Below are 14,383 nucleotides of genomic sequence, written 5' to 3' on the forward strand. Positions count from 1 at the left end.
TTTCTTAGCCTAGAATCCCTAACATATTCTAGTAAACATGACTAGAATTGATAAGGGAACTTTATAAAGAGTCTAGTTTTAAGAAAATTAATTAAAAACTTTTATACTACTAATAGCCATTTAAAAATGGAAATAGTTAAAAAAAAAAAAAGAAGTTATTAAAGGACTTCCCTGGTGAAAAAAAAGTGGAAATAGTGGAAGTATCTCAGTCACAGGAATGACAAAAAATGTAAAGTATGCCGGGAGCCAGTGTGAGGAACTCTGCCCGTGGCAAAGGTCATGAGGAAGGAGGCTCGGCATACGCAAAGGTGGGATCAAGCCTCAGGAGCCCCCCTGGAAATTCTCGAGCATCTACCCCCAAAACCAGAGTCTGTCTACTTTCTGCTTTGTGCTCTCACCTACACCTCTGACTTTACGGGGGGCTGTCCCCCACCACCCTCTCTGAAAAAGAGTTAACTTATAGCTCCAGTATATAAAGTTCCTGGGCGTGACAAGAGTGTTTTAGTTCACAAACTCCTTTGGGAGTTCTCTAGCCTGCCTGAACAGGTTCTTCCGGCCACATGTGATTGTTCAGAGCCTCCCAACCGTGAGAGGCATGAGATGTTCTAAACTGTCTAAATACAGATTCCTTTGAGCAGTTAAAAGATTGATTAGAAATTGTATTGGTGAAGGGTTTTTCACTTGTTGGGCCAATGTTTGCTGCTAAGTTTCCATATCCCTTACCTACTGTGTCCCTGGGAGTGTATTGATTAATATAATTGGTGTATAGGAATATAAGTTAGCTTTACTGTTTGTAACCTTGGACCCTTGAGTTAATTTTTTTCTTGTTATAGCCCACCACACCTTTGCCCTATAGGAATGCAACTTTTTCTAATGCTTTCAGAGGGTGGTGCCTGACTTTAGAATAATCACCTTTAGAGAAAAATAAGTTTTCTGAAGAAAGGGTCATAAAATGTTAATAGGCCTCCTGGCCAGAAGATGATGTAAATCACCTAAACTTTTGCATATGATAAGTTTGCAGGAAGAAAGCCTGGCTTCGACTGCTGACCTTGCATGACTCTACCCCTTCCCCCATTACCCTCTATGCACAACTTAAGGTATAAAAACTACTTTGGAAAATAAAGTGTGGGCCTTGCTCACCAAAGCTGGGTTTCCCCATGTCGTTCTTTCTCTCACCTTCTGGCTGAATTCCCATCTGGAGCGTGGAGGCTCGCCAAGCCTACTGATTATGCCTGGGCTTCTAAGATCTGACCGGGGAGGCCTTAGTGTCTCCTCTCTTTTGGGAGAATGGGAGGATGCCTGCGGCCTACGTAGGTGGTGCAAATTCCTTGTCTTGGAATTTTATTGGTTTTCCATGTAAACCAAGTTATTCAGCCTCTTTTCTTTACTGAATTTCTTCACTGAGCTATCCTTATTTAACCACTCTTTATATCTTTAATTCTATCGTATCCTGATCGCCGAAGCCGTCTCCCCTTCGAATTCCCTGGATCCACCAGGGCTGGACCCCGGTAAAAGTATTTTTTTTTAACCAGAAAGTCACAAAATTTGTATGAATAAAATTATAAGGTGGTGGCTCAGACGTCTGCCTACAGTGCAGGAGACCCGGATTCAATCGCTGCATTGGGAAGATCTCCTGGAGAAGGCAATGGCAACCCACTCCAGTATTCTTGCCCCCCCCAAAAAAAAGGGTCTCAAAGAAATATTTTAGGCTTCCCTGGTGGCTCAGAGGTTAAAGCATCTACCTGCAATGTTGGAGACCTGGGTTTGATCCCTGGGTCAGGAAGATCCCCTGGAAAAGGAAGTGGCAACCCACTCCAGTATTCTTGCCTGGAGAATCCCATGGATGGAGGAGCCTGGTGGGCTACAGTCCACGGGGTCGCAAAGAGTCGGACACGATTGAGTGACTTCACTTTCACTGAAGTATATAAAAAAAGATAAAAATAAATAGAAGGACTAATATCTTGATCATAATATATAAACCTGATGGAATTTCATTTAAAATCTCAAGTTATTTTTGGAATTTAATTTCAAAATTGAAGGTTACAAAAAATGAATATCTGAGAAAGATTAGAACGTGAAAAGGAATAATGAAGATCTGTTTTTCATATCAGATACCAAAATATACTACAAAATAACCTTAATAAGAAATATGTGGGGTGGGAATTGATGGGGAAACTTAATATGTGATAAAGCTGAATTTTATTTCATTATGAAAAGTATTATTTACTTAATAATTTGTGCTCACATAACTGGAAATCACAATAAATGGCTACCACTACTTAATATATAAATTAATTTCAGCTGAGTAAAATATTTAAATTTAAAAATAAAATTCTAGAACAAAATTAATATTCATGTAGTAATGTATAGGTTGTAAAGGCATTTCTAACCAAGGCAAGAAATCTAGAAGCTCCTGAAGAGTGTTAGGCTACATAAAGATGACAAGTTTGAGTACTGCAGATGCTACAAAGGCAATAGACAGACCATAGCTTGAGATGTTATTTCCAATGTGTATGACAAGTGAACAATAATCATATTAATAATCAAAGAAGTCTGGCATGGTGATTCTGACAGGGTTGGTTTTGTGAGGAGCTTGAATGATCACCCCTGACTTCTCAGCATCCCTCGTGTGATCCATGTTTTGCGATATGATAGGAGCTATTACTTTGTACTATTATCTTACCCTTGGACTGCTGCTCCTGCTGCTGCTGCTGCTAAGTCGCTTCAGTCGTGTCTGACTCTGTGCGACCCCATAGACAGCAGCCCACCAGGGTCCCCTGTCCCTGGGATTCTCCAAGCAAGAACACTAGAGTGGGTTGCCATTTCCTTCTGCAATGCATGAAAGTGAAAAGTGAAAGTGAAGTCGCTCAGTCGTGTCCGACTCTTCGTGACCCCATGGACTGCAGCCTACCGGGCTCCTCCGTCCATGGGATTTTCTAGGCAGGAGTACTGGAGTGGGGTGCCATCGCCTTCTCCGCTTGGACTGCAGGGAGATCACATCAGTCAATCTTAAAGGAAATCAACCCTGAGTATTCATTGGAAGGACTGTTGATGAAGCCGAAGCTCCAATATTTTGGCTACCTGATGTGAATAGCCGACTTATTGGAAAAGACCCTGGTACTGGGAAATATGGAAGGCAAAAGGAGAAGAGGGTGGCAGAGGATGAGATGGTTAGATAGCATCACCGACTCAATTGACATGAATTTCAGCAAACCCTGGGAGATAATGGAGACAGAGAACCCTGGTGTGCTACAGTCCATGAAGTTGCAAAGAGCTGGACTTGACTCAGTGACCAAACAATAGCAACAAACTATCTTCTGGATATGAAACAAGGAAAATTTATGCATTGGGAAAAGGTGGGGAAAATTTTCTTGGGAAGATAAAGTGTCTGATTGGGAAGTAGTTTGATAATAAACTTTTGTTTTTAATAAAAATATTGATACTGACAAGTGAACAACAAATATATTTATTAAAAAAATAAATTCTCTGAAGAGAAAAACTTTCTTGATCTGATGATATGAAGAGTGATGGAAATATAGTTTTGTGCTATGTCTGAGTTTTCTGTTAAAGACTTAACAATGGAAAGAGAAGTGCTGCTGGCAAAACGAAAAACAAAAACAGGATTGATTTTGGAAAGCTCATCTAGGTAGGATTCCAGTCCAATGAAATTCATGTGAAATAATGATCAGATTCAGTATCTAGGAAGATGCCAACGATTGTTTGTGTGTTTGTTTTTGGGGGGAGGTTTTTGCAAAAAAAGCACATTCTTGTTCCTATGGTAGAGTATTGAGTACATACCCTTTGTCTCATTTGTCAAACTGGTATTCTGTGGCAAATTCAGTTCAGTTCAGTTCAGTCGCTCGGTCGTGTCCAACTCTTTGCGACCCCATGAATCGCAGCACGCCAGGCCTCCCTGTCCATCACAAACTCCCAGAGTTCATTCAAACTCACGACCATCGAGTCAGTGATGCCATCCAGCCATCTCATCCTCTGTTGTCCCCTTCTCCTCCTGCCCACAATCCCTCCCAGCATCAGAGTGTTTTCCAATGAGTCAGCTCTTCGCATGAGGTGGCCAAAGTACTGGAGTTTCAGCTTTAGCATCATTCCTTCCAAAGAAATCCCAGGGCTGATCTCCTTCAGAATGGTTGGATCTCCTTGCAGTCCAGGGGACTCTCAAGAGTCTTCTCCAACACCACAGTTCAAAAGCATCCATTCTTCGGCGCTCAGCCTTCTTCACAGTCCAACTCTCACATCCATACATGACCACAGGAAAAACAAAAGCCTTGACTAGACGGACCTTTGTTGGCAAAGTAATGTCTCTGCTTTTGAATATGCTATCTAGGTTGGTCATAACTTTCCTTCCAAGGAGGAAGTGTCTTTTAATTTCATGGCTGCAGTCACCATATGCAGTGATTTTGGAGCCCAGAAAAATAAATTCTGACACTGTTTCCACTGTTTCCCCATCTATTTCCCATGAAGTGATGGGACCAGATGCCATGATCTTAGTTTTCTGAATGTTGAGCTTTAAGCCAACTTTTTCACTCTCCATTTTCACATTCATCAAGAGGCATTTTAGTTCCTCTTCACTTTCTGCCATAAGGGTGGTGTCATCTGCATATCTGAGGTTATTGATATTTCTCCTGGCAATCTTGATTCCAGCTTGTGTTTCTTCCAGTCCAGCGTTTCTCATGATGTACTCTGCATATAAGTTAAATAAGCAGGGTGACAATATACAGCCTTGACGTACTCCTTTTCCTATTTGGAACCAGTCTGTTGTTTCATGTCCAGTTCTAGCTGTTGCTTCCTGACCTGCATACAGGTTTCTCAAGAGGCAGGTCAGGTGGTCTGGTATTCTCATCTCTTTCAGAATTTTCCACAGTTTATTGTGATCCACACAGTCAAAGGCTTTGGCATAGTCAATAAAGCAGAAATAGATGTTTTTCTGGAACTCTCTTCTTTTTCCATGATCCAGTGGATGTTGGCAATTTGATCTCTGGTTCCTCTGCCTTTTCTAAAACCAGCTTGAACATCAGGAAGTTCACGGTTCAAGTATTGCTGAAGCCTGGCTTGGAGAATTTTGAGCATTACTTTACTAGCGTGTGAGATGAGTGCAATTGTGCGGTAGTTTGAGCATTCTTTGGCATTGCCTTACTTTGGGATTGGAATGAAAACTGACCTTTTCCAGTCCTGTGGCCACTGCTGAGTTTTCCAAATGTGCTGGCATATTGAGTGCAGCACTTTCACAGCATCATCTTTTAGGATTTGAAATAGCTCAACTGGAATTCCATCACCTCCACTAGCTTTGTTGGTAGTGATGCTTTCTAAGGCCCACTTGACTTCACATTCCAGGATGTCTGGCTCTAGGTGAGTGATCACACCATCGTGATTATCAGGGTCATGAAGATCTTTTTTGTACAGTTCTTCTGTGTATTCTTGCCATCTCTTCTTAATAGCTTCTGCTTCTGTTAGGTCCATACCATTTCTGTCCTTTATCGAGCCCATCTTTGCATGAAATGTTCCCTTGGTATCTCTAATTTTCTTGAAGAGATCACTAGTCTTTCCCATTCTGTTGTTTTCCTCTATTTCTTTGCAATGACTGCTGAGGAAGGCTTTCTTATCTCTTCTTGCTATTCTTTGGAACTCTGCATTCAGATGCTTACGTCTTTCCTTTTCTCCTTTGCTTTTCGCTTCTCTTCTTTTCACAGCTTTTTGTAATGCCTCCCCAGACAGCCATTTTGCTTTTTTGCATTTCTTTTCCATGGGGATGGTCTTGGTCCCTGTCTCCTATACAATGTCATGAACCTCATTCCATAGTTCATCAGGCACTCTATGTATCAGATCTAGGCCCTTAAATCTATTTCTCACTTCCACTGTATAATCATAAGGGATTTGATTTTGGTCATACCTGAATTGTCTAGTGGTTTTCCCTACTTTCTTCAATTTCAGTCTGAATTTGGCAATGAGTTCATGCTCTGAGCCACAGTCAGCTCCTGGTCTTGTTTTTGCTGACTGTATAGAGCTTCTCCATCTTTGGCTGCAAAGAATATAATCAATCTGATTTTGGTGTTGACCATTTGGTGATGTCCATGTGTAGAGTCTTCTCTTGTGTTGTTGGAAGAGGGTGTTTGCTATGACCAGTGCATTCTCTTGGCAAAACTCTATTAGTCTTTGCCCTGCTTCATTCCGTATTCCAAGGCCAAATTTACCTGTTACTCCAGGTGTTTCTTGACTTCCCACTTTTGCATTCCAGTCCCTTATAATGAAAAGGACATCTTTTTGGGGTGTTAGTTCTAAAAGGTCTTGTAGGTCTTCATAGAACCGTTCAACTTCAGCTTCTTTAGTGTTACTGCTCGGGGCATAGACTTGGATTACTGTGATATTGAATGGTTTGCCTTGGACACGAACAGAGATCATTCTGTCATTTTTGAGATTGCATCCAAGTACTTCATTTCGGACTCTTTTGTTGACCATGATGGCCCCTCCATTTCTTCTGAGGGATTCCTGCCCGCAGTAGTAGATATAATGGTCATTTGAGTTAAATTCACCCATTCCAGTCCATTTCAGTTCGCTGATTCCTAGAATGTCGACATTCACTCTTGCCCTCTCTTGTTTGACCACTTCCAATTTGCCTTGATTCATGGACCTGACATTCCAGGTTCCTATGCAATATTGCTCTTTACAGCATTGGACCTTGCTTCTATCAACAGTCACATCCACACCTGGGTATTCTTTTTGTTTTGGCTCCATCCCTTCATTCTTTCTGGAGTTATTTCTCCGCTGATCTCCAGTAGCATATTGGGCACCTACTGACCTGGGGAGTTCCTCTTTCAGTATCCTATCATTTTGCCTTTTCATACTGTTCATGGGGTTCTCAAGGCAAGAATACTGAAGTGGTTTGCCATTCCCTTCTCCAGTGGACCACATTCTGTCAGATCTCTCTACCATGACCTGCCCGTCTTGGGTTTGTGGAAAATTACAGTAGGCTGAAAGTTCAGTTCAGTTCAGTCACTCAGTCATGTCCAGCTCTTTGAGACCACATGGACTGCAGCTCGCCAGGCCTCTCTGTCCATCACCAACTCCTGGAGTTTACTCAAACTCATGTCGTTGATGCCATCCAACCATCTCATCCTCTGTCATCCCCTTCTCCTCCTGCCTTCAATCTTTACCAGCATCAGGGTCTTTTCAAATGAGTCATTTCTTCGCATCAGGTGGCCAAAATATTGGAGTTTCAGCTTCAGCATCAGTCCTTCTAATGAATATTCAGGACTGATTTCCTTTAGGATGGACTGGTTGGATCTCCTTGCAGACCAAGGGACTCTCAAGAGTCTTCTCCAACACCACAGTTCAAAAGCATCAATTTTTCAGTGCTCCACTTTCTTTATAGTCCAACTCTCACATCCATACATGACCACTGGAAAAACCATAGCCTTGACTAGATGGACCTTTGTTGGCAACGGAATGTCTCTGCTTTTTAATATGCTGTCTAGGTTGGTCATAACTTTTCTTCCAAGGAGCAAGTGTCTTTTAATTTCATGGCTGCAGTCACCATCTGCAGTGATTTTGGAGCCCAAAAAGATAGTCTGACACTGTTTCCACTATCTCCCCATGTATTTGCCATGAAGTGATGGGACCAGATGCCATGATCTTAGTTTTCTGAATGTTGAGCTTTAAGCCAACTTTTCCACTCTCCTCTTTCACTTTCATCAAGAGGCTCTTTAGTTCTTCTTCACTTTCTGCCATAAGGGTGGTGTCATCTGCATATCTGAGGTTATTGATGTTTTTCCCTGCAATCTTGATTCCAGCTTGTGCTTCATCCAGCCCAGCATTTCTCATGATGTTCTCTGCAGATAAGTTAAATAAGCAGGGTGACAATATACAGCCTTGATGTACTCCTTTCCTGATTTAGAACCAGTTTGTTGTTTAATGTCCCATTCTAACTGTTGCTGCCTGACCTGCATGCAGATTTTTCTGAGATTATATATGTTTAGAAAATTTTTACTTCTGAGATTGAACTGAGAGGGGTTTTGGTATATGTTATAATTCTCATATCATGGTACACTTTTGTTATATAACACCACTTATTTGAGAATGGTGTTCTATGCAAGTCAGTTTAGGATCATTCTACCCAAAAGACAGAGGTAGTCTGATCACTTTATTTTGGCAAACTAAGTTTTGGTAAAGTAATTTTAATTTTCTTCCAATGATTCATCATGGATTGAGTGGGGGAGGGCTATGTCTCTTCAAATGTTATTTAGGAAAGGCCGTTTAAATGAAAAATGCTTTATTAAAGCCAAACCACTATTCATTATTCAGGTCATTTTTTGATCTATGAAAAGAAATGGATGTATTTGAAATTCTTAATTTCAGTTATATTTATGCTAACAATACAAAACTATGTATACAGTGAAAGTGAAGTCGCTCAGTCGTGTCCAACTCTTTGCCATCCATGGACTGTAGCCTACCAAGCTCCTCCATCCATGGGATTCTCAGGGCAAGAATACTGGAGTGGGTTGTCATTTCCTTCTCCAGGGGATCTTCCCGACCCAGGGATCGAACCCAGGTCTCCCGCACTGCAGGCAGACGCTTTAACCTCTGTGCCACCAGGGAAGCCATGTATACAGTACTTCAACTAAATAGTCAATGGAGTGACGAATATTTACTGAGGTTGCTGAATATTTACTGTGGTACCATATAGGCACTGGGAGGAAGAAAAAGTCTCACTCCAAGGTGAATTCATTCTAATGCAGAATTCATCTTGGTGAGTAAATAGCAAGATTATTAGAATAATTTTAATCTTCTTCCTAATTATTAATGACAACAGAAAACAAGTTTTCTGTTTTGTTCCATTTCAAATGATTTCAAATTTTAAAACGAAAATTCCAAATTACTTAAAATGTTTCTTAGACAAAATAATTTATGTGAAACACAGGTTGTGGCTTTTATATGCTGTATTATCATGTCCTAATTTTCAAGTCACAGATTTATTTTGCAGCTAATGGATGATGACCTTCAGTAATAATGAATCCTGCAGTTTCTCTCTAGAACTAAAAGAATGTAGAGCTATGAAGGAGGTATGAAACTGTCCTCTCTAGTCAAGATTATATTAATAATGAGAGGCAATGCAGGTATTTGTGAAACAATAGCAACTTGAAATGGAGCAAGAACAACTTGTAAAATTATAAAATAATCATATTTAATTAGGAGCTTCACAATTTACTATGTTTGGGGAATTTAACAATTATTTGACATATTTTCAGAAAACAACAGCAACTCTAATAACAAGTTTGTAAAGGGCTACTGGTGGTCTTCTACTCCAGTATTGGCGCTTTTAGAGCTTGTCTATAGTTTTATGCATTATTTTTGAAGTTCAGAATAAAGGTCATTATAGATTTTAGCACTTAACAGTTTGGCATATCTGACTTACCTTTTCAGGGACCCTTTCAGGTAGAGAGAGAGAGCATCATATTTTCATATAGTGATCTGAGGTGAACTGATCCCTAGATGACTTTTATAAAAACTTTTCATATGTCTGCACAGATACATAAACACATATAATGGATATAAGCTCATATCAGCCACTAACACACATACACATATACATATTCACTCCCCACTCAACATGTGTACCTATTTCCAGGGTCACTATTTTGTCATTCATGTCATACTTAATGAATATTGAATGTTTTACCTTTAACAATGTTATGGCAACATGATTCCTAGATATTTAGGTCACAACTGGCTCTTAAGCAGTTAAGGGTTAATTTTGATATCACCTCTGGAGAATATTGGTAATAAAAATAAACTGGAAGCTGTCCAGAAACTGCCGCTTCCATGAAGCAGAAAGGAGAAAGCTGAGATGGAAAGTGTTCACAGGAAAGTGATACTCACAGCATCTCCACTACCGATTCTAGGAAAAAGGGCGATAGAGAGTATTGCTTGTCCATGAGCTTCTCTTGACATTTTCAGGAATCTTGAGGTGGCTAGATGGGGCAGTATCTTTAAATTATAGTTCAAGACAGAAGACCTATTGTGACTTAGGGAGCCAGTAATGGGAGTAATGTCTAGGGAAGAGGCATTACCTTTTTTGGGTTTTCACAGTTGGATGGATTTGGGAATGCTGTTTTGGCATTTTGTGCTGCTTTTCTGTAGGCAAGATTCTACACAGTGCAAATTCGATCTGGGGAATTACTTATATACTTACATTGTTTTAATGCGAATGGTTATTTAGGGAGCTGGTATTATGATCATTTTTTGTTACTGACATAGCATTTAAGTTAGTTCCAGAATAGTTCCTATGTCTTTTGAGCCCCTTCTGTTGATATTTCAGGCAATATGTTTGTGCATTTATATTCCTAATTTGTTATATAAAGTAATAATTCAATGTGGCTGAAGTGACTACATTTTTTGGTTCACAAGCAATATTTTAAGTTGGAAGAAAAAAAGAATGACTGTTTTCTTGCCCCAGTGGAATGAACCTAAATAGAATACAATAGGTGGGTGAAGAAATTGGTAGCAATAGTATTCAAATTAGAGTTTGTGGAAAAAAAAAAACAAAAAACTGCAATTATAAGCTTAGACTCATATAAAATGGCCTAAATGAAGTTAATTTATTCTGTGACCATTTTAGGGTAAAATTACTCTTGAGATTGTTGAAAAATGTACTGTTTGTTTTAGGTTGTGAAAATATGGATGTTGATAATGAAACTGAGGTTTTATTTTTTTCTGAATGAGGAATGTGAATTTATATAAATACCACGTAAGAATGAAGGTATGTGATAGAAACCCTGCCTGGTTTTTAATAGCATTGCTCTAGTTCTATATTATTTAGAATTTTCTTTGTTAGTTGGATGAATAGAATGAAACTTATTTTAAAGGAGTCCTAGCAAGAAAGAAAGCAATTGGATTTTAATAATCAATTTAAAAATAAACAACTAGTATGTGGTTAAACTAGGGCTGTGGTAACAATCACAGGAGGATGATCAATGGATAGGTTTTAGTCTCCAGCTGCCTCACCAGATGGTCACAGCCGGGTGCTTTGTACCTTTTAAACAGGTTACATGTAATAGAATGAAAATACTTCCACTTAGACCTTATTCTTTTGATGATAATATCTCAAATATTTTCCTTTTTTCGTTTTTAACAGTGATAATAGATCTTAAGTGTTTAATAGGTTAACACTCACCAAATTTATTGTTTCCACAAAGAAAAATACTCAAGCTAAGAAAGTAGCATTTTCCTTTGCTTTTTCTCCCAGGTGTCAGTGTGATTTAGAAGTAATTGCTGAAGAGAAGCCACGTTAACATAACAACAGTTGATGCAGTTGCAAATCTGTCCATTTTAAGGCCCAGGGTTGTCCCCAAGGAGTGATCCTGACCCACTGCAGATGTTGAATTCTCGTTTTAAAAAAATAGTGCTGAGCCTGATACAGATGTTCCCACATTGCCCAGTCCTTTTGATTAACCTTTTATGAAGTATCTGCCTACCGAAATCTCGATTAGGATGTTCCCATGTGTCTTATTAAAAGGCTGCCAGGCTTTATTGAACCTTGTGTTTATACTTTGTGTTCTGTGGACAGTTTTGGTGCCGAGTAAGTGGAAAATAGAAAGCATTAGCGTACACTAACAAGGATGTCTGATGTTTGATGCTGAGTTTAGTTTGAAATGGGAAACGTCATGGTTTGATTTGCTGATTGTCATGAAAGAATAACCGTAGTTACACAAATAAGGGGCTTCCCTTGTGGCTCAAGCTGGGAAAGAATCCACCTGCAATGTGGGAGACCCGGGTTCAATCCCTTGGTTGGGAAGATTCCCTGGAGAAGGGAAAGGCTGTCCTCTCTAGTATTCTGGCCTGGAGAATTCCATGGACTATACAGTCCATGGGGTTGCAAAGAGTCGGACATGACTGAGTGACTTTCACAGGAATAAGAGGGACCCTGATTTCCCATAAACGAGGTGCTGATGAAAGACCTACTTTGCTTCATTGCCGTGCCTGTGTGCTTAGTCGTGTCCCATTCTTTGCCATCCTTTGGACTGTAGCTCGCCAGGCTCCTCTGTTCACCTGAGAGACATGTTAATAGAATTTTTTGCTATTATCAAATTATTGGGATTGGGTTTCCAAGTGTGTATCCACACTCTGGAGAAGGCAATGGCACCCCACTCCAGTACTATTGCCGGAAAATCCCATGGATGGAGGAGCCTGGTAGGCTGCAGTCCATGGGGTTGCTAAGAGTCAGACATGACTGAGCGACTTCACTTTCACTTTCCACTTTCATGCATTGGAGAAGGAAATGGCAACCCACTCCAGTGTTCTTGCCTGGAGAATCCCATGGACGGAGAAGCCTGGTAGGCTGCAGTCCATGGGGTCACACAGAGTCGGACACGACTGAAGCGACTTAGCAGCAGCAGCAGCATCCACACTCTAGTCTAGCTCTGAGCCTTCTATACAGGACCGACTGGCCAAAAGTAATTCTTTAAATTTAAGTAAAAATTTAATAAAATTCAGAATTCAGTTTCTTAGTCACATTGGTCACATTTCAAGTACTCAGTAAGTACCTATGGCAAATGGCTATTGTATTGGTAATGTAAATATAGAACATTTCCATCATTGTAGAAAATTCTACTGAATGACGTTGTGCTGACCGTTAAACACCTGACAGACCCATATGCTTACAGAATTTCCATTTATACACTGTATCCTTAAAAAGACTTCTTCAATGGCTTTGTGATTCCTATAAATTTATAGTAGTAAAATCAAAAGTATCAAATTTTCCCAAGAGGAATGATCAGCTCCTATTTCTTTTAGCTTATTATTTCAACCCTTGGATGAGAGTTCATACTAAGAGATTTAAGAATGAATCCTTGGAACAGCTAACATTTTTAGATATTTGGACAGTCCTCAACAAGAGACTCCTGAGGTTATGGTGATCTACTTATCTTTGTGAACTACAAAACTATGGGGAGAAAAGCTGGTATAAAACTCCCAGTGTTTAGAATTTTCCAGGCTTTTTTTTTTTTTTTTTGGTATGTTATTTAATTAATACTTTTTAATTTACATAGCTATTAAAATGACTGAAATTGGTGAGATCGTGATCACTTTATCCTGAAATCCCTTTTTATAATCTACTTTGAGTGAATAGGTTCAAATATTTTCCAGTTTACCAGCTTGCATATTTTTCATAATATGAAATACCTTTTCAAGTTATACAGTTTCATTAAAATGTTTTACAAGGAACACTTTCACTTCTTGTGCTAGATCTACTCTTCTCCATATTCTGAATTGATTATGATTTGGTTTTTTTAACACAATTAATTGAATAGCCTTGTCTCTCACCTGGGCTTCCCTTGTGGCTCAGCTGGTAAGAACTTTGCCTGCAATGTGGGAGACCCGGGTTTGATCCCTGGAAGATCCCCTGGAGAAGGGAAAGGCTACCCAGCCCAGGATTCTGGCCTGGAGAATTCCGTGGACTGTATAGTCAATGGAGTCACACAGTCGGACACGACTGAGCGACTTTCACATTCACTCACCTAGTTTGTTGTACTAGCCTATAAAGTGGTTTGTTATCCCTGATTTATCCCCTCTCATGTGGATCCCCAATGATGCTCCTAGGATTGTCTTCCTAAAACACACATTTGATCATGCTCTGTATTCCTGGCTTGCTGAATTAGAGTCAGAATCCTTAGCACTTGTCCAGTGGCCTGTAACAGCCTGGCTCTCATTTACTTTCCAACTACGTTTCCAACAAACTTTTTTTTAAAACCTTCCCTCCTATTCTATTTCTAATAAATCCATAGTCTTTATAAACTTCTCCCTTTTTGCATAGGTTCTCAACCTCATCTGTATCTATTTGTTCTTTGCAATGAGTATTTTATTTTATTGTATAAATTGAGCTGGTTTTCTTGACTTCCTTCTTTTCTACATTTTCATACATTTTGCCTGTTTTCTTTTCCTTTCACTCTTCTCAGAGGAAGAAATATCTCTTCTTTTATCAAAATAACTGAACTAAGGCCAAACAGTGAAGCCTCACTTCAGTGGTTCCCGCATAGAGTGTAGATTAAAGTGAATGAAGGTCTTTGCTGGGCATTCAAGGTGTGCCATGATTTGGTTCAAACCTACTCTGCAAGTGTTAGTCCTCACGGTGGTCCATGCAGATGGAATTAATTCTCTGTGCCTTGCTTTGCTTACTCTCTTGCCTTGTCTGATGCTCTTCCTTCTAAACGTCATGTTCTCTTCCCTCATCTGTAATGATTTTTTAAGCATCCAGACAAAAGCTATGTCCAGATGAAGGCATTTCTAATTCCCCTAGTGTGCAATGCTCTCACCTATCTGCGTTCCTACAACACTTTATCATCATGTCCACTGGTGTTCATAATCTTGCCTACTGGAG

General features: G+C 39.8%; 1 protein-coding gene across 1 annotated transcript in view; it reads left to right on the plus strand.

The window, feature by feature from the left end:
• The window catches only part of HS6ST3 (heparan sulfate 6-O-sulfotransferase 3), a 728,019-nt gene that overhangs the window by 216,669 nt on the left and 496,967 nt on the right, over positions 1-14,383 (plus strand). The gene's annotated exons all lie outside the window — the stretch shown is intronic.

This window comes from Bubalus kerabau, chromosome 12 (genome assembly GCF_029407905.1).
Source record: "Bubalus kerabau isolate K-KA32 ecotype Philippines breed swamp buffalo chromosome 12, PCC_UOA_SB_1v2, whole genome shotgun sequence".
NCBI lineage: Eukaryota > Metazoa > Chordata > Mammalia > Artiodactyla > Bovidae > Bubalus > Bubalus kerabau.